Source organism: Erinaceus europaeus, chromosome 7 (assembly GCF_950295315.1).
Source record: "Erinaceus europaeus chromosome 7, mEriEur2.1, whole genome shotgun sequence".
NCBI lineage: Eukaryota > Metazoa > Chordata > Mammalia > Eulipotyphla > Erinaceidae > Erinaceus > Erinaceus europaeus.
The window spans coordinates 73357019-73377447 of NC_080168.1; the positions used below are offsets into that span (position 1 = coordinate 73357019).

Here is a 20429-nt window from a genome sequence, read left to right on the forward strand (position 1 = left end):
GCTCTGTGAGAAAGAGAACTTTGCACTACAGGCATGTGACAGACAGAACAGGCCCACTGTGAGGTAATGGCTCTCCCCATTCTTAGAAATCTCTAGTCATCTTCTCTCCTGTGGATTGAAAGGGACCTTCCAGGAGAGTGTCCTCAGAGCAGACTCAGGTTCAGGGTGCTGAAATGAATTTCTCAAGGTTGGATCACTAATCACTATGCACAGTGAAGTTTAGGGTTTGGGGTTCTGAGCCTTTGGGGCTCATTGGGGCTCATTGGGGGTGGGCAAGGAAGAGTGGACTTAAAGATTTCAGGGCACTTTACCCACTGCCAGAGCTAAGTGACCATAAGTCAGCAATACTGCTGGAGTGACTTCTGCCTGGTGTGTGTATGAGAGAGAGGATGGAGGGTAGCATTTCCTTGCAGACATAAAGATTATGTCTTCACCCCTGAGTCCCCAAGTCTTATAGTGGCTGGCACAGAGAGTGTAAAACAGTAAATACTCCATCAGTGGATGGAGGAATATACCTCTTTAAGTTAATGAATGTTATCATTTTTCCTTTGTGAGAAAATTTATTTCAAGTTTTGCATTAGAACACAGTTTTGGGCCTGGTGGTGGTGGTGGGGGGGAGCAGCAGATTGAATATACTCATTACCATGTGCAAGGATCTGGTTTAAGCCACTGCTCCCCAACTGCAAGGAGGAAACTTCACAAGTGGTGAAACAGGTCTGCAGATGTCTCTTTTTCTCTTTCTCTCTCTGTCTCCCCCACCCTCTCAATTTCTCTCTGTCTAGTTAAATAAAGACAAAGTAAAAAAGAACAAAATGGCTGATAGGAGTGGTGGATTTCAGGCACATAACCTGAGACCAGCAATAACCCTGGTGGAAGAAAATGAGGGGAAGAAAGGGAGGAGGAAGAAGGAATGGGAAGGGTTTCCTAGTCACTCATCTGTCATTGGACATCTAGGTTGCTTCCAAGTTTGGACTATTACAAATTATACTGTATTAGATTGTATTGCTATGAACATAGGTGTACAGAAATAAACATAGGTGTACAGAGATAAAGGATATATCCTTTAGATATATCCCAGGGGTTTAACTCCCCAATGAAGGAAAAAAAAAATTTAAGAAAGAAAATAGTAGGCGGGGGTAGATAGTATAATGGTTATGCAAAGAGACTCTCGTGCCTTAGGCTCCAAAGTCTCAGGTTCAGTCCTGCACACCACCATAAGACAGAGCTGAGCAGGGCTGTAGTTAAAAAAATGAAAATAGTTTCCTAATCCCTGCTCACTTTGGACTGTAATATTCCCATGAATAGTTTCATCTAAACGAAAATCTACATATTCTTACTCAGATTGTTTTTATGCCAACAGTAAGTCTTACAGACTTCTCACTCAGCATTAATTATTGTAGTGGCCCCACATAAGGGTCTGACTAGTGGTAAGCCTCCTATTATTGGTATTTGTCTTAGTTTAAAGGTCTCAGAGACTGCCACAGGGTTGAAAAGTGAGTTGTTGTTTTGCCTTTTCAAATAGACTCAGAGGGTTTAGATGGCTTTGTACTCAGGAAGCAGATCATTTATAAGTTTAAAGTTTGGCCCTTTTACTCTCATTTGCATATCAGGCTTTTAAAAATGAAATAGCTTCTCCTTGTTTCTGTGGGCTGCTTTTCATTTAGTGATAGAATGTCTTCTCTAAAAGCTCATAATAGCTTGAATTTCCCAGTTTTCTGAGAAATGCCTCTTGATGCTATCAGACCAAAGTCCTGGGCAGCGGTGGGGGTGGGGGGAGTAAGAAATGATTGATTCTTTCATTGCTAGACAAAAATTCAAAGTGGAGCTGAGGTATAAGCAGAACTGCTTTTTTCCACACCGTCACTAGTAATCTTCCACAAGCTTTTCCTCCCCCCTTTCTTTTTTTCTCTCTCTCTCTCTTCCTTCCTTCCTTCCTTCCTTCCTTCCTTCCTTCCTTCCTTCCTTCCTTCCTTTCTTCCTTTCTTACTTTTTCCACAAGGGTTATCAGTGGAGCACGGTGTTTGCATGATTCCAGCCCACCAGCCATTTTTTAATTTTAGATATAGGGTGAGAGACAGAGCTAGAGAGGGAGAGACTGAGGGGCTTGCAAAATCCGACCACAGGAGTCCCAGATTCCTGTGAATAGCCACATGGGGACTGGTTATAAATCTTCCTCTCATATGTTCCCCCTGGCTAGTCCTCTTATGCTTCTAGCTAGATGGTCCCAGTCTGCTATCACTGTCATAATCCTAGAGACAACAGCTGTAGCTCCATGGAATTGAGCTTCTGGAACACCTCTCAACCTGAGAGGGTCTGAAAGCTGGCAAGGTTTTCTGAGTTTTGAACCAATCATTTCTTTCCCCACCAGTCAGCTGGTTACTTGTAGAGGCTTCTCTACACTGTAGTCATGGCCTGCCCACACCCTGGTAAATGAATGCTGTAAGATTTACCTGAACTTCATTGTGTTAAATTTATTTATCTAATTTGCTAGTAGGTTTATTGCAGGAGCTTGGTACCTGAATAGCTCCACTATTCCAGGTGGCCATTTTTTTTTCCTCCTCTAGATAGAGGGTGAGAGATAGAAATAAGCAAAGAGAAGAGACACCATAGCAATGCTTTGAGACTGGGATAACGTGTTCTGTCACTCAAGAGCTTTATTCCCATAGAGAATTTAAAACATCAGCCTCCTCTTTTTTGTTTTGTAAAATATTAAAAATAATTTTACGTTTACCTGAAATGGCAATAGGATCTTAATACTATGGAAAGCTATAGTATTTTTAAAATTTCATTTTTAATTATTTAATAATTAGTTTTTTAAATTACAAGATAACAAGGGTACAGGTCTACACCATTTCCACCACCTAAATTCTATGTCTCCATTCCCTTCGTTGGAAACTGCAGTGTTCCTCCCAAGTTCACAGATATGACATGACTATTAATTCTGTGATGATATGTCTGTCTGTCTATCTATCCATGATGATCTGTCTGTCTGTCTCTGTATGTCTGTCTATCTATCTATCTGTATTTTTGTCCATTTTTTTCTGTGGCCTTGCCTTCCGTTCATTTCTGAGCCACACCTACACCTATTGCTACTTCCAAATTCCTTCTTTTTTTCCCTCCTCTTCTCTCTCTGGGTCCTGATGGAATTGGGTTCCAGAGGCCTCTAGCTTCTTTCCTCCTAACAGTTTGGTCCTCCTAACAGTTTGGTTCATACTTCCCTCTCTGGAAGTATGAACCAAAATTCTTTTTGGGGTGCAGAAGGTGGAAAGTCTGGCTACTGTAATTGCTTCTGCACTGGACATAGGAACTGGAAGGTTGATCCATACCCCCAGCTTGTTTCTGTTTTTTCCTTGTGGGGTAGGGCTCTGGAGAGGTGAGGTTCCAGAATACATTGGTGATGTTATCTGCCCAGGGAAGTCTGGATGGAATCATAGTAGCATCTGTGACTTGGTGTCTGAAAAGAAGTTAAGATATGAAGCAGGACAAAATGTTTAATGAACAGGGACCAAAAAGTAGGAATAGCGCAAATGAGAATAGGGATTTTTAAGATCATATGAAGATAGGAAATTGATTTTAGGTATGTTCCTAATGGTCTATGACTTTAGTAATTTTTGTTTGAGCTTGACAGCTAACATGTAGGTGGACTAAGAATATTGTCTGGGAAGATGTAGTCAGAGTTATGGGGAGAACTAGACAGCTGGATTAGGACAGAGTAGTTTCCAAACTTAAAGAGAATATATAAATACAATTAACTGTTTATCACATCGATCTGACATGATCTGATCATCTGACATGATCAGGGCTCATGTATATTTACATTTAGTACGGGAGCCTTTGTAACCTCTGAGTCCCTGTCAGTCTGAGATCACATTCCATGGTCACAGCTGAGAACATTCTAGGCAGCTACAGTATTTTTAGAATGTAAGATGTTTGTAGCACAATGAGAAATAAAAATCATAAACCTCTTTAGTCCAATTTATAGCCCACAATAAGGAACAGTGTGCATTTTTGATTTCATGCATCTTGTCTTTGCTTCATGAAGCCTTTGAAGTGGCTATTTTTTCTTTCTTTCAAGAAATCAAGTGGTGGTAGTCAGAATTTTGTAAGTTTAGAGAGTTAATGAATAACATCATTAGCACTTGAAGCCTGTGCTTTTTTCCATGAGAATGAATAAGAGAGTGGAATTTCTAAACCTCTAATTATGAGTGCAATAACTGTAACCACTATTTCACATAGAACTCAGCTTCTCCCACCCCACCCATTATTCTCTATGAATCTTCATTACCTTACAAAGAGAAGACAGTTTATGCAGAACAGTGCAGCAGCCATGACCACCACAGGCCTCTTGTCACACAGGGTCACTTCTAGCAGTCCTGGGGCTTATCATCTTTATTGGAAACATTGTAGCAGGCCTCATGTCTGAATTTAATTCCGGGAAAGAAAGTGGTTAAAAAGATCTTCAGTTCAGAGGCTGGGGAAATAGCTCATCTGGACAGTGTGCTGCTTTGCCATGTGCATGACTAGGTTTGAGCCTGGCTCCTACTTCATTGGAGGAAGCTTTGGTGATATAATCTCTCTCTCTCTCTCTCTCTCTCTCTCTTCCCCCCCCCCCTCTCTCTCTCTCTTCCCCCCCCCTCTCTCTTCCCTCTCTCTCTCTCTCTTCCCTCTCTCTTTCTCTCTCATAAGAACCTCTAGTTCAAATGTTTCTGTAGTCCTTGGATTCTGATCTTGGCCAAAACTAAATCTTGGTGCATAAAGGTGAAAATAGGTTTAGATTTAGCAACAATCTAGTCTGCAACAGACAAGTGTAGTCAGCAATAAGACCTTTCTGTGGAGTGCTATCCAGCTGGAGTTATCCAGTTGTTTCTGGCTGATTGCACATCAGAAGGGCTTGAACAGTCCTGGCACTTGGATGGTGCTAATGGGTTAATGCAGAGTCAGAGATGCTTCCAGAGGCTTCCAATAAACTCCCTACACTAGTATGGAACTTAAGGCAGAAATTGGTCTTTAAATCTTGGAGAAAAACAGCTTAGTTGCAAAATGCTTTAAAAACACACACACAACTATAAAGATTTACTTATCTTTATAAGAGAGACCAAAGAACTGCTAAGCTCTGGTTTTTGGTGGTGCTGGGGGTTAAATCTGGGCTCTCAGACATTCTAGTCATATGTTCTAATGTGTAGAAATGTCTGCCTGACTCAGTAGCAAAAAGCTTTTAAACAGAATTGGATGTTAGAATAGAGGATGTGGCTACAGAGCTTAATCAGACCCCTTCCTGGAAAGTTGAATAATGCCTCCCATTGATCCAGACTACTGGACATGTCCTGCTGGGCATGGTCTGTGCAACCAGCAGTAGGGATTTCTCGTTTCTCTCCCCCACACGTGTGTGTGTGTTTGTGTGTGTGTGTGACGGGGGAGGGGAAGCTTTACACACTTCATGGATGCTTTGTCATAATCCAGCACAGCACTACTTAGTGTGAACATCTCTCCTGGTGCAGTTACTAGAATATTAACCAGATGATGGTGGAAAAGGACCTAACTTGTTAGGAGTGAGAGTATTCTGCAAACACCTATCATGGTGTACCCATGTGTCAGGTACTTTACTGTCCACCATTAACCCCTCCCCCCATAAGATGACTTGGAAAAAAATAGAAGTCACCCAGCCCGTCACTGATATTTTAAGTGGAAAGCATCACAGCATCTTTCCACATATCTCATGTCTGTAAGAGTTGTAGGTAGAATGTTTAACCTCAGTGGTCGTGTGTCTGCACCAACTTTGGCCATTTTCTTTTTCAGAATTCCACCAGCAAAAAGGTGTTAACAACAACTAACTATAAATATTGTTGTTTGGCAATAGTTCTTGAGCTTTTTTTATTTTCTAGGTCATAATATTAGAAAAGCTCTCAAGACAAAGCAACCTATCTGTTTGGGGACCTTTGTAACAGTTCAAAGTGTGTCTGTGTGTGCCTGGGTATGTTGTGCATCTAATAGTCATTTCTGGGAATATGCTTAGGTTCCACTTCTCTGTCCTTGTTTCTTAAGTTATTTTGAAGTGTGTGTGTGTGTGTGTGTGGTAGGGGAGGGGACCTTATTACCAATGCTCATTAATAGTTAAAAAAAATTAAATACTGGGGACTTCGGGAGGCATGGCTATGGAATACGAGCCTTTTCAGATTGTTTTCCTTTTAAACTAGAAAAAGCAACAAAATAGCACCTGAAAAATCAAAATATAATCAGGATTTCTTTAGAAACTCACCAAGCCACAGGTGGCCAGTAGGTGAAAAGAGGGGAGGAAGTGATCCTCAGAACTCAAGAAATTATACTTGGTGACACTGTTTCCAAACTGGGAGTGAAGCAGCTGAGCACAGTGCTGGTAGTAGAGAAGCCCAAGGATAGCATTCTGGTTCCTCATCGGAGCTCATCGCTCTAAGGCCACTGGCTGTCAATCCAATGCTTGGTAGACTCTAGATATAGGTACTAGACAACAGGGGAGGCAATCTGAGGTCCAGTCCCAATCTGTCACTTCCTGTTGTCTGACCAAAACATTTCCCATTCTCAGTATCTGTTTTTTTTTCTTATCCTTTTTATATCTCTTAATCACTAGTTAGTAATAAGTGAAAAATCTAGTTATAGTTCTAAAGTCTACTGATTGCCTCAGACACCCAGGCAGGGCCAGCTAGAACCATACCTGAACAGCAACACCCTGGACACAAAATTTAAAAGGCACCAAATACACCACCTTCTGCATCCCACAGTGACCTTGGATCCATATTCCCAAAGGGTTAAAGAATAGGGGATGGGATGGGATATGGAGTTCTGGTGGTGGGAATTGTGGAGATGTACCCCTTTTATCCTGTGCTTTAGTCAATGTTTCCTTTTTTATTCATTTATTTATTCCTTTTTGTTGCCCTTGTTGTTTTATTGTTGCTGTTCTTGATGTCATTGTTGTTGGATAGGACAGAGAGAAATGGAGAGAGGAGGGGAGACAAAAAGGGGGAGAGAAAGATAGACACTGCAGACCTGCTTCACCGCTTGTGAAGTGACTCCCCTGCAGGTGGGGAGCCGGGGCTCAAACCAGCATCCTTAGGCTGGTCGTTGCGCTTCCCACCGCGCTAACACCAGACTCCCCAATGTTTCCTTTTTATAAATAAAATAAATAAATAAATAGATACATAATATTTTAAATTTAAAAAATAAACACCAAATACAGTGGTTAAACCAAGAAGAAACATTGCAGAAATGAACCAGGCCAGAAGGCAAGAAAAAATATTTAACAAGCCAGAAGCAAGTAAGAATGAGGAAAACATCCATACACTAATCTATGTGAAAATCACAGGAGTGAGGAAAGCTTTTGATGGTAATATTATTAGAAATAGGGAAACATCAAATGAGATTCTGTCGTGCTGCGACTTGGCGGAGAGAGAGAGGAGATCCGGAGTGGAGAGGGAACATAATTCTTTATTCACAGGCACCTCAGAGTTGGGTGAGAGCGCAGTGGTTCCGGCCACGTGGAGGTAGCAAAAATGGCCGCCTTGCACAGCAACCTCCCCTGCATCTAATCACCAAAGTGAAAAGCGGGCAAGAGAGAGAGGGGCAGAAGAAGAAGGGATTTATAGAGCAAAACCCGGGAGTGACGAGCCGGGACAGGATTGGTTGGGAAGGGCACTTCGAGAATGTCTTATTAACTCTCGCGGGAACTGGCACTAGCCTGAGGGGACATCTGTACAGCAAGATTATGAAAGAAAACATGGTTATCTTGAGGTACTTAGAAAGCTGAAATAAGAACCCAACTAGCTGAACAAGTTAACACAGTAACTGAGCAGGGTCACAAAATAATTGAACTAAGGAAAATAACTGAAGGAAGTGATAGAATAACTGAGCCAGAAAACCAGATTAGCAAAACAGAGCATGAGTTAGAGAAAACTAAGAAAGAAGCAAGAAATAAAAATGACTAAGAGACACTGAAAACAACAACAGAAACATTTGGGATGATCTCAAAAGAAGTAATGCACACATTATTGGCTTTCCAGAGGAAGAAAGAGAAGAAGGGGGGTGGGAAGTAAGCACACACATTACAGTATGCAGAGACTCAGGTTCAAGCCCCTGGTCACCTACAGGGGGAAAGCTTCACAAGTGGTGAAACAGGGCCACAGGTATCTATCTCTCTGCCTCTTCCCCCTCTCCTATCAATTTCTCTGTGTCTCTATCCAATAATAAATACATAAAAATACAACAACAACAAAGAGTGGTAGGAAAACATAATACAGAAGATAACAGAAGGAAACTTCACTCTAAAGAACAGAAAGGACATAAAGATTCAAGAAGCCCAGAGATACCCAAAGAGAATCAACCCAGACTGAAAGACACCATGTTACATCACAGTTAGAATGGAAAGCAGTAAGGATTAAGAAAGGATTCTGAAGGCTGCAAGAGGAAAACAAATAGTCACCTACAAAGGAAAACCCATAAGATTATCATCAAATTTCTCCACTCATACTTTAAAAGCCAGAGGGAGAGAGGAGGAGGTGACTGACCTAGAGCTTTCAAGTTGGGAAGAATTAGCAATGTTATTTAAGGATTAAAAAATGAGAATAAAAGGGTCGGGTGGGGAGTCGGAGAGAAGAAGTTCATTTTGGACATGCAATTAGGAGACATTTTGGACAAGCAATTAGGAGACTTTTTTTTTTAAAGTATTAAAATGACTTAAAGTGGAGTTTTTTTTTTTTGAGGAGGCATCTTTTTGTGGACCTTTTAAGGTTTCTAGTATATTCAAACAGTTGGTCTGTTCTACTTAAATATAATTAGGATATAATGGAAGTTTTAGGTTTTCGAAATGTTGTGGTTTTGTGGCCACCAGCACTAAAAAGACAGTTACTTTGCTTTGCAATGTCTTATCCATACATGTCCTGTACGAAGCAATTTATGGTTTTGAGGCAAGAGAGCTGGGGCCAAGGGAATGGAGCTAATGCATTGTTCCCATCTCTACATCTAAAAATATTAAATGGATGGGGAGAAAAAGCTCTTAATGTGCCCATTAACTAATATTCACTGCTAATTTATAATGGAAGTTTATATGCCAACCTACATAAGTAACTGTGATCTTTGTTATTCCATTTAATGCTGGACTAACATGGCTATTTGCCATAGGCAGTGCAATGCCTCAAACACAGCACTGTATGTGACAATATATCTGTCACTCTTTTGTTCTCTAAAGATGCCTGTTTTGTGTAGAGACCTTTCTCTTCCTTGTTTCTCTGTAAAGAAAACACAAGTATGTATAGGAATGAGATAGCACAGTTCAGAAGCCCTGGGTGTTTTTTTAAAAAAAATTATTATTGCTATTATTATTACTATTACTGCCACCAGGGTTATTGCTGGGACTTAGTGCCAGCACCAGTGCTTCTTCTTCTTTTTTTTTTTTTTGACTTTGTATGTTATCTGATAGAACAGAGAGAATTTGAGAGGGGAGGGGAAGAGAGAGAAGCAGAGACCTGATTCACCACCACTCCTGAAGCTTCCTCCCTGCAGGTGGGGAGCACCTGGGTGCTTGAACCCAGAACCTTGTGCATGGTTATCTGTGTGCTCAACTTGTTGCCCAGCCTCCAGGTACTGCTGTGCTCTGCTCCAATTAGAGAGAGAACCAGAGCATCACTTATCACAGGAGATGCTTTAAACTAAACACAGGATCTTATGCTCACCCGTCAAATGGTGTACATACTACACCACCTCCTGGGTCGCAGCCCTGCTTGTGATTAGGAGAGAAAGGCAGTGGCAAGTGCAACTTTTTGTGCCTATTCTAGAATGAGGTCAGTGAATTCTTTGCTGTCCCCTCCTTAGAAGATGACATGGGAAGCTGGTGAAATTAGTGTCAACTCCTCCGTGTGCTTTAGAACCTTGGGCAAATTACAAACCTTTCTGGGTCTTTGACTCCTCAAATATAAAGTAGAATTTCTATGTTCTGCATTGTATTAATGAAATGAGACCAGAGAGCAAGGGAGATAAAATATATCACTTAGAACACATAGTCCATGGTCTGTTAGAATTACTCCAAGAAGGGAGGGAGGGAGGGAGGAAGGGAGGGAGGGAGGGAGGGAGGGAGGGAGGGAGGAAGGAAGGAAGGAAGGAAGGAAGGAAGGAAGGAAGGAAGGAAAGGAGAAAGAAAAAAGGGCAGCTCAGTATTTTGGACTTGCAGACTGATTTTTGTTCCAAAGATGAAACACTGGAGCGAGCCTATCTGCCTGCCTTCATAGGCAGAGGGACACTGTGGTGGAGACCACAGCACTGAAGCTTCTTACAGTTGGTGGAGGCCAGGTTTGAGCCTACGTCACACACTTGGCAAAGCAGAACACTATCAGAGTTCTTTTTTTAAAAAAAAAAGATTTTATTTACTTATTTGATAGAAACAAATCTATAGGGATGGGTGAGATGGGGTTGGGAGAGAGAGAGAGAGGGAGAAGGAGAAAGAACTGCACTACTACTTCACCCTTCCTGAAGCGTTCATAGGAAGTGCTCTGCCACTTTGTGGATCAAACCCACACCCCTTGCTAGGGTAGAAGGTGTTCCGCAATTACTTGTCTGGCATCTCTTGTTCCTCCTCCTGCTTGGACTGTGAGCTTTACCAGTGTAAGGAGTTTGCCGTTCATCAGGTTGCTATTTCAGCTCAGCCTACTAGGTTGCCATGTAACCTGGTGTGAAGTCAGCTTTCTTAACCTTTTCTAGCAGGTGAATAATGAAATGCATGAGTCAAACTGAGTGAAAGTTTTATAACATCACAATAGGAAGTGGCCTTTAACTTTTTTCTAAAAAGGTTTATTTCTAGCCCGTCATCTTTTTTTTCATTATTATTTTATTAGGGGGTTGTTGGTATGCATGAGACCCCTTCTGTTTCATTTGGTTTAAATCCCCCCTGCTTAACACTATTTTATTTACATAACCACTGTTAACAAGTTCCACCCTCCCTCCAGGGCATTTGTGGTTCAGTGATAGGATTCTTGCCTAATCTGCCCCATCTTTGTCACACTCTGATTTTCACCAGTCACTTTTCTCTCCACCCTCTCTATGTCACATCCTGTTTCCACCCTACTTGGGAAGTATATATAAAGACAGCATTGTGAGTTTTAGAGTACTTTACCTTGAGTTTAGCTTAGCTCGTCTTAGATTGTGCTGCGTCCTGCATGAATAAAGAGATACTGCCTACAACCCAGCCATGAATCCCGGGTTGTCTGTTACCCGCCCGTGAAGCCAGCCCAGCGAAAACAACATAACCCGTCAAAAATGACATATGGTGCCACAACGTGGGACCAGACCTGCGCGACTCCCAGATAAGTGAAGACTTTGCCTACCTATGCACTATGGTCTTCTCTTCTACTTATGAAGAGGTTTGCCAAAGCCTCTACTGTTTCATCATGAGACAGTTACTCTGTCTCTGGAACATTTTGCTCTGGGCCAAATTTTGTTTCCCTGACCGGGAACTTTGGTTTCTTATGACCGGGATCATAGAGCTTGGGAGATGCACGGAGATTTCTCCTTGGACTTTCTGGATTCCCTCTCCCATGTTTCCTGAGGAAAAGGACTACATTTTGCTCCGGGCCACAATTTGGTTCTTTATGACCGTGATCGTAGACCTTGGGATATGCATGGGGATTTCCCCTGGGACTTTCTGGACTTCTTCTCGAATGTTTCCCGTGGAGAAGGACTACTCTAGTTTGAGGAGCATTCTCGAGTACCCTGGCAGTTCCCAAGTATGGAGACACGTGGTTAGTTCTACTCTCCTGATTGGATTCTTTCTTCGATGGGAAGACGCTTTTAAAAATGGGTGCCTGAAGCAATCCAGCAGGAACAGTCAGAAACACCCTAAATGGAATTTCGAGGACCTTTTTGGACTAGGTCGCCCTCCGGGGATTCTTAATCCTACATGGTTAGATCTTGATAATCTGGTTCAAGTTGCGTTTCATAAGAGAATGATTTGAATGACTGAATTTTTGTTTGACATTGACTTAAAAAAAAAAAAAGCTAGACGCAGCCATGATTTCTAGAGACATCCAGAAACAATCCAAAAAATTGTTTTTTCCCTCCTTTGATTTCTCTTTTATGTCTTGACATGAATCTGAAACGTTTAATCCTGGAAACCGTATGAGTTATGGGTGGGGCAGATAGTGCAATGATTATGTTAATTATTCTCATGCCTGAGGCTTTTAACCGTGGTTCTTCTGTTTACCTTTCCACATTTTATTGAGTTTAAACTGTTTAAACAACCTTAAAATCATACTAGAAAGGACTTCCAATTATAATGGAGTTATCAATTATAGTAAACTTCTAATCTGCTACAAGTTTTGTTTGACAAGTAAGTGAATTTCAGCTGTCAAAGTCTTCACATGAAAAAGCATCTACTCAAATGGAATTCCTGGAAATCCATTTGGATCCTGTTCTCTGACATCACCCCCGGAAACCAATGATGAGACCTGGCATGTCCTGAAGAAACAGATTCACAGACTCCAAAGATCACTCTCTACAGAAAAGCAGAATTCTGATGGCCGACATTCCCCATCGAGACAGACGTGCAGCGTTTCATCCTCTGGCATTTTCTTCTGTGGTCAGCTACTTTGGACTGACACCTCCATCGGACTTACTGGTGCACACTGCTGTGTTTCTCAAAGACTAACTTCAGCCAATTGCCTTGAGACTTTATAGACCATGTCCCCTCGCCTGCAGGCTCTGTCCCAGAGGCAGAAAACTCCCCCTCCTTATTAGATTATGCCCACAGAGGCATGAAGCGCCCCAAGAGGCAAGAGATGCCCACAGAGGCAGGAAACGCCCTTTGAGGCAAGAGATGCCCCCAGAGGCATGAAGCGTTCCCAGAGGCAAGAAATGCCCTTTCGCCTGCTAGGCCTTGCCCTTTGAGGCAAGAAACGTTCCCCTTGGCATCACACTGGTTATTGCTGTTCGCCTATTTTGTTTTCCATGTCTTATGCCAGTTTTTTGAAAATGCCTGTACGATATACGTTTCTGTTCACCCCATAATGGCCATTAGTTAAAAAGAAAGGGGGAATTGTTGGTATGCATGAGACCCCTTCTGTTTCATTTGGTTTAAATCCCCCCTGCTTAACACTATTTTATTTACATAACCACTGTTAACAAGTTCCACCCTCCCTCCAGGGCATTTGTGGTTCAGTGATAGGATTCTTGCCTAATCTGCCCCCTCTTTGTCACACTCTGATTTTCACCAGTCACTTTTCTCTCCACCCTCTCTATGTCACATCCTGTTTCCACCCTACTTGGGAAGTATATATAAAGACAGCATTGTGAGTTTTAGAGTACTTTACCTTGAGTTTAGCTTAGCTCGTCTTAGATTGTGCTGCGTCCTGCATGAATAAAGAGATACTGCCTACAGCTCAACTATGAGTCCCTGGTCGTCTGTTACCTGCCCGTGAAGCCAGCCCGGCGAAAACAACCTAACCCGTCAAAAACAACAGGGGGTATTACAGTACAGTTGTTGACACATGGGTACAGTTTCTCATCTCTCCATGATATGTGCCTGCATAAGACTCTCACTCCCAGCTGAGGTCCTTTTCTACCATCATGCCAAAGCCCACCTTTCCCACCTGACCCAGCCCTCTCCCTGCCCTCCTTCCCTAGAGTCCTTTCCTTTGTGCAATACACCAAGCCCAGTCTAAGTTTGACGTGTTTTTCCTTTCTATCCTTATTTCTTATTATAAATATTGTTAGATAAGTAAGGGTAGGTGACCAGGAGATAGCTTATCTGGTCAAGCACACACATTACCATGATCAAGGACATGGGCTTGAACCCCTGTCACCACATGAGGGAAGCTTCATGAGTGGTAGAGCCATGTTTTGGTGTCTTTCTCTTTCTCTCTTAGGATGCAGTTAGGAAATAGACAAGAAAGAAAGAGAGAGAGGGAGGGAGGGAGGAAAGAAAGACAAAGAAAGAAAGAAAGAAAGAAAGAAAGAGAGGGAGGGAGGGAGGGAGGAAGGAAGAAGGGAGGGAGGGAGGAAGGAGAGAGGGAGGGAGGGAGGAAAGAAAGACAAAGAAAGAAAGAAAGAGAGGGAGGGAGGAAGGAGAGAGAAAGAGAGAGAGAGAGAAGAGCAGTTTATTGGATTTTTCCAGACTGTAGCAAGACTGAAAGAAAATTTCAAAACCCATATCCTGGCTGCTGCTAGTGATGAGTGAATGATAGCGAGAAAGTAAAACCTACGGACACTTTGTGCTTAAAGGAATAGCTAGTCTGTGAAAATGTGTATAAAAGCTAGAATTGTGTCCATATACAAGCAGTAATAATTTTTCAAATGAATGAGCTGTTTTTACTCTTGACTTAATAAGTACATTTCAGTGATATTGTTCATGTTATTTTCAATGCATGGTATTGCCAGTGTCTTAAAAAAAAATAGGTATGAAATTAAAATCACTGATTTAATCCTAGCACCTTCTGTAATGGGTCCATTATCTTTGATATTTATCTATTAATGCCTTTTATTTAAATTAACCACTATAGTTTCTGTTGTGTAGAGTAGGAGCTTTAGAATATCTAGTACTTTGGGGAGAATTATAAATAAATATTTTTTTAGATTAAAAAGAGGGTGGGGCAGTTTGCTAGGACCAGTAGAATCATGTATGCACTGTATCCCAGCATTAATCCTGATGGCAGAAATTTGGAGGAGGAGGAGGAGGAAGAGGAGGACTCCTCCCATGATCTTGTAGAGCATTTTTATTTTCTTTTTTCAATTTTATTGTATTAGTCATTTAATAATGGTCAACAAGATTGTGGGATAAGAGAGGTACAATTCCATACAATTCCTGTGACCAGAGTTCTGTTTCCCATCCCCTCCACTGGAAGATTCCCTATTCATTCATTTTTTTATGATTTAAAAATTTTTTATTTATAAAATGAAAACACTGACAAAAACCATAGAATAAGAGGGGTACAACTCCACACAATTCCCACCACCAGAACTCTGTATCCCATCTCCTCCCTTGAAAACTTCCCTGTTCTTTATCCCGCTGGGAGTATGGACCCAGGGTCATTATGAGGTGCAGAAGGTGGAAGGTCTGGCTTCTGTAATTGTTTCCCCACTGAACATGGGCATTGACAGGTCAGTCCACACTCCCAGCCTGTCTCTCTCCCTTTTGTTTATTTTTAATTGCCATCAGGGTTATTGCTGGGTCTTAGTACTGCATTCTGAACTCCTTCCTATTCCTACTGGTCATTTTGTCCTTTTCTCTTCTCTCTCTCTCTCTCTCTAATTTAATAGGACAGAGAGTAATTGAGAGAGGAAGGAGAGATAGAGAAAGAGGGAGAGACATAGGCATCCACAGCACCACTTCACACCTCATGAGGCTTCCCCCCTGCAGGTGGGGTTGGGGAAAAGGGGGCTTGATCCTGGGTGCTTGCACATGGTAATGTGTGTGCTCAACCAGGTATGCCTCCCCCTGGCCCATGTAAAGTATTAATAACTCATTCATAAAAATTAAAAAAAAAACTAAGAATACCCTAATAGAAAATGTTGTTGAGCATTAGATATTGCCAGAGGTTACTAGGTTGCCTTCCTCTCCAAATGCAAAGGCCAAGTTAAAATGAGTGACCCTGTGGCTGGAATAATACCAGCATAAAGCCCACTGAACTCTTAAGTGCTGGCTGGGGACTCTGATGCTCTGGAGTTTGGTAATAAGACTTCTGCCACTTTCTATTGCTACTCTGGGTCAGGTTGGCCTCAGTGCAATTAAGGGGGATCATTTCCCCCCCCCCCCTAATTTGTTTGCTGCTATTTTCCTACTGTCTTTTAAGAAGCAGGTCATTATCATTACTGGCTGCTTTGCTCGCCAGTGTTGGTTTCATTGGTAGGAAGCCTCCATGTCTGACTTAAGATCTTGTTAATTTTTTGTCTGCAGATCACGCACAATGATCTGTGAATGCACATACAATTTCTTCTAGCATTAAGAGTCATCAGGGGGGTCATGCAGTTGTTTACTGGGTAGAGCTCACTTGTTACCATGCATGAGGACATGGGTTCAAGCCCTTGGTCCCCACCTTCAGGAAGGAAGTTTCATGAGTGGTGAAGCAATGCTACAGGTATCTCTCTCACTCTCTATATCTCAATTTCTCTCTATCCTATTAATGAAAAAAAGAAGGAGGAGGAGGAGGAGAAGAAGAAAGGGGGGGAGGGGCAGTGTTTTCATCCTGCAAGCACCAAATCCCAGTGATAACCCTGGTGGCAATAAAAAAAACTGTGATGCTTTAGGGTTGGTTCTGAATTGGCACTGATGCAAATAATACTGCAGTGAACATAGGTGTGCATATTCAAAAGTATGTTTTTGTGTTCTTTGAATAGAGACCTTGGAGAAGAATTCTTGCATCATATGTTAGGTTCATTTTTTAAGTAAAACAGGCCAGAAGGGAAGGACTGGATGTCACTCATGGGAAGGACTTTAGAAACAAAGAAAGGAGGAGGATGAGACACAGGGGTAGATAATATAATGGTTATGCAAAGAGACTTTCATGCCTGAGGCTCCAAAGTCCCAGGTTCAATCCCCTGCACCACCATAAGCCAGAGATGAGCAGTGCTCTAGAGAAAGGAAGGAAGGGAGGGAGGAGGGAAGGGAGAGAAAGAGATGCTGAGTGGTGGGTGACACACTCCATAGAACCACATGTTATAATGCCCAAGGACCCAGGTTCAAATGCCCACTCCCCACATGCAGAGGGGCAGCATCCTGAGAGGTGAAGCTATGTTGCAGGTATCTCTTTTATTCCCTCTCTATCTCCCCATTCACTCTCAATTTTCTGTCTTTATCTAAAAATTAATAAATGAAAATTATTAAAAAAATAGAAGTGGGGGCCAGGTAGTGGGGCACCTGGTTAAGCACACACATTACAGTGTTCAAGCCCCTTGTCCCCACCTGCAGGGGGAAAGCTTTGTGAGTGGTGAAGTAGGGCTGCAGGTATTTCTCTGTATCTTTCCCTCCCTTTCTCCCCCTTTCCTCTCCATTTCTCTTAGTCTGTATTCCATAATAAATGAAATATTTTTATAAAAACTAAAAATGAGACAATGAAAGGGAAAATAACAGAGTAAGACGTAATTAGAGATGACCTTTGCATCAGATCCAAGCACTCAAAGGAGGGTGGTGTTCAGAAGGTACTGAAAAGGGGAATGGGGACCCAGCATTCTCTAGTGGCGGAGGAGGGCAAGTGACACCTGCTGTGGGACGATGGGGAATTTGTACACCTATGACAACAGCAGTCTTGTAAATCAATGATTCCCCAATAAGATGAAGTTTCAAAAAAGAATTGTGATACCAGCATCCTGAGTCTTGGCTCTGTAATAGAAACTACATTGAATGTCTTTGTATATATTCATTCGTTTATTAAAGTAGCTATGGTTTATGACATACAGGTTTCAGGAATACAACCTTTTTTCACAAGTGCATGTGTATCGGTTCTCTAGATCCTACATATGAGTGAAACCATCTGGTAGTTCTCTTTCATCGCTTTGCTTATTTCTCTAAATATAATCACCTCTAGTTTCATCCATTTTTGTACTAAAGAAAATAACATATTTTTTTTTCAGAGCATATTCCATCACTTCTTCACTAGTCATCTGTTGATGGGCGTTTAGACTGCTTCCACTCTTTGGCTATTGTGAATAATGCAGCTATAAACATCGGGGTACATGTGTACCATTTAAATGACTATTTCCATGTCCTTTGGACAAATGCCTAAGAGTGGCATTGCTGGACCATAAAGTGATTTCATTTTTATTTAAGGACGCTCTAGTTTTCCAAAGGGATTATACAGGTTTTCAAGAAATGCAGCCTTCTAAAACAACACCTGTATGCATTCTTTTCGCCAGAAGAACTATCATTTCTATCCATTACCAAGCCACTGTTTAGTAATCCACATAAAAAATCAGCAGGGTTGTGAATCAGTAGGGCTGTGAATCAAAGCTCTGCCTCCACTTAGCAGCTGTGAGACTGAGCCTTAGAGAGCCAAGGTAGTATACCCACAGCACTTGAATAGGGGAGGAAGCTCTTGGTACCCAGTCTAGGTGAGTATGTTACCAAAGTTTAGGTACTGAGTTATCTGCCATGACTTGAGAGGTTTCTACTTGAGAGCTCACCCATGAGCACTTCCCTGTAACTCACTTCTCTGTAGAAACTGCTCTCACTTTGTAAGTTCTGACATGTTATGGGGAGCAGTAAATTAGCTTCAGGACATTGGTTCTCAAACTTGCTTACACAGAATCACCTAGGAATTAAAAATGAGTTGGTGACTGAGTTCCCCTTCATATGTTAATTGGCTTGGGCTGACTTGAATAAGGAAATTTAAAAATAACCCCCCCCCCCCAGTAATTCTTTTTTTATTTTCATTGAGGTGATTCATTTTACAAGGGTGTATGTTTTTGGAGCACAGTTTTTTTTTTAATTTGATATGATTTTGATTTTTATCATTCATTGAGTGGAGTAATGGTCTGTGGTATAGTTGTCGAAATGTGGATTTCATTCCCCATCTCCACATGATAGATATGGACAGAATTTCATACACTTGCTCATGCTTGTCATCCTGATGGGCGTCTGTTGGGTCCCCTCCTCCCTTAGGACACCTCTCCACCCCACCTTAGCAACCTCGGTTCTTCAGTCCTGTATTTTCATTTTACTTTGCTCCCTTCCTTTCTTTTCTTACATCTCACACATACAGAAATATAAACGAGATCCTCTGGTTGGTTCTTGTGCTTTCCTTTCTGAGTTAGTTTACTTAGCATGGTCACTTCCACTTTCCTGCCTGGTGCCTGGTGCTGCAGAAGGCAAGATGCTATCTTTTCTAATAGCCAAATCGTAGAGTTATGTATTATCAGAGCCCTCCCTGCTCAGCTGTGCTTTATGGTGGTACCAGGGATTGAGGGATTGAACCTGGCACCTTGGGTATGAAAATCTTTTTGCATAGCCACCGTTCTCTTTCCCAGCCTAGGACAATGCACAGTTTTAGTTCTAAGCTCCTGTCCTTCTGTTAGCAAATAATAATAATAATGATACTACTTGTAAAACATTGCTTTAGGAATTACGGACAAAATTTGTGAAGTCATTAAAATTCCTTCAAATAAAGGTGATACATGCATTATTTTTTCTTGTGCATTTGAGGTATTTAAAGTCTTCATGAGGTTACTCTTCTATAGAATTATTTATATATTTAATGTCTGATTGTGTTGACTCTGTTTTAGGTATCGATATACTTTATCAGACAGAAGTTTTTCTTTAAATTTTTTGGACTTTTCATTTTGTGCATTTATTTTAGTAAGCTGGGGCCTCTGTATGCATGGTTTCCCTATTCCCAGGCCACATTTTCATTCAGTGAGGGAGACCCCACAGGACCAGAACTTCCCTGGGTACTGTGGCACTCTCATGTGGTGCCAGGGACCAAACACAAGGCCCCATTTATGCAAAGGCTGCACTTTACTGCTGAGCAAGCTCCCTGACCCACATTCTTAATTATAATAGATATATAATAGTACTAATGAATTATCACTGGCAAGATAAGTGGAGCAATACCTTTATCAATGGACAATTTTAAATGTTATTTTATTATTACTGCTATTTTTATATTTATTTATTTATTTATTTGCCTCCAGGGTTATTGCTGAGGCACAGTGCCTGTACCAGGAATCCACTGCTCCTGGAGTCTGTTTTTTTCCCTTTTGTTGCACTTATTTATCTTTGTTGTTGTTATTGTTATTGCTATCGTTGTTGTTGGATAGGACAGAGAGAAATGGAGAGAGGAGGGGAAGACAGAGAGGGGGAGAGAAAGATAGACACCTGCAGACCTGCTTCACCGCCTGTGAAGCGACTCCCCTGCAGGTGGGGAGCCGGGGTTCGATCCGGGATCCTTATGCTGGTCCTTGTGCTTTGCGCCACCTGCGCTTAACCCGCTGCGCTACAGCCCGACTCCCCCTGGTAGATTTCTTAATCATACTTTGTCACAAGATCTATTGGTCAACATTATGATTTCTTTAGTTTTTCCAATATTTTTTACTACTAGTGGTCTAACATTTATTTAAATTATGAGATTTTAGAGGCATGGTTTCACAAGTTATAATTTCATTTCGACTGTTAGAAACTTTCATTTTAAGAATGTGTTATAATCTCTACCTCCTCATTACTATTTCCCTTTCAACATATTTTCATTAAGCATTAAGATTGAGGGAGTTGGGTGGTAGCACAGTGGATTAAGCGCACGTGGCGCGAAGCAAGGACCTGCCAAAGGATCCCTGGAGCCCCCAGCTCCCCACCTGAAGGGGAGTCGCATCACAGGCAGTGAAGCAAGTCTGCATGTGTCTTATCTTTCTCTCCCCCTCTCTGTCTTCCCCTCTTCTCTCCATTTCTCTCTGTCCTATCTAACAACAACAACAATAACTACAACAACAATAAA

The 20429-nt window shown here is 41.7% G+C and overlaps 1 protein-coding gene across 5 annotated transcripts in view; it reads left to right on the plus strand.

Annotated features, from left to right (window-relative positions):
• DGKH (diacylglycerol kinase eta) overlaps nucleotides 1–20429 on the plus strand; it is a 203201-nt gene that overhangs the window by 80761 nt on the left and 102011 nt on the right. The window contains exon 1 of one of the 5 annotated variants that reach the window (XM_060194759.1): nucleotides 129–187. The exons of the other annotated variants lie outside the window; for them this stretch is intronic. The gene's annotated coding sequence lies outside the window, so the exon portion shown is untranslated. Of the gene's footprint in view, nucleotides 1–128; nucleotides 188–20429 lie in introns of those variants that run through there. 5 annotated transcript variants of the gene reach the window in all.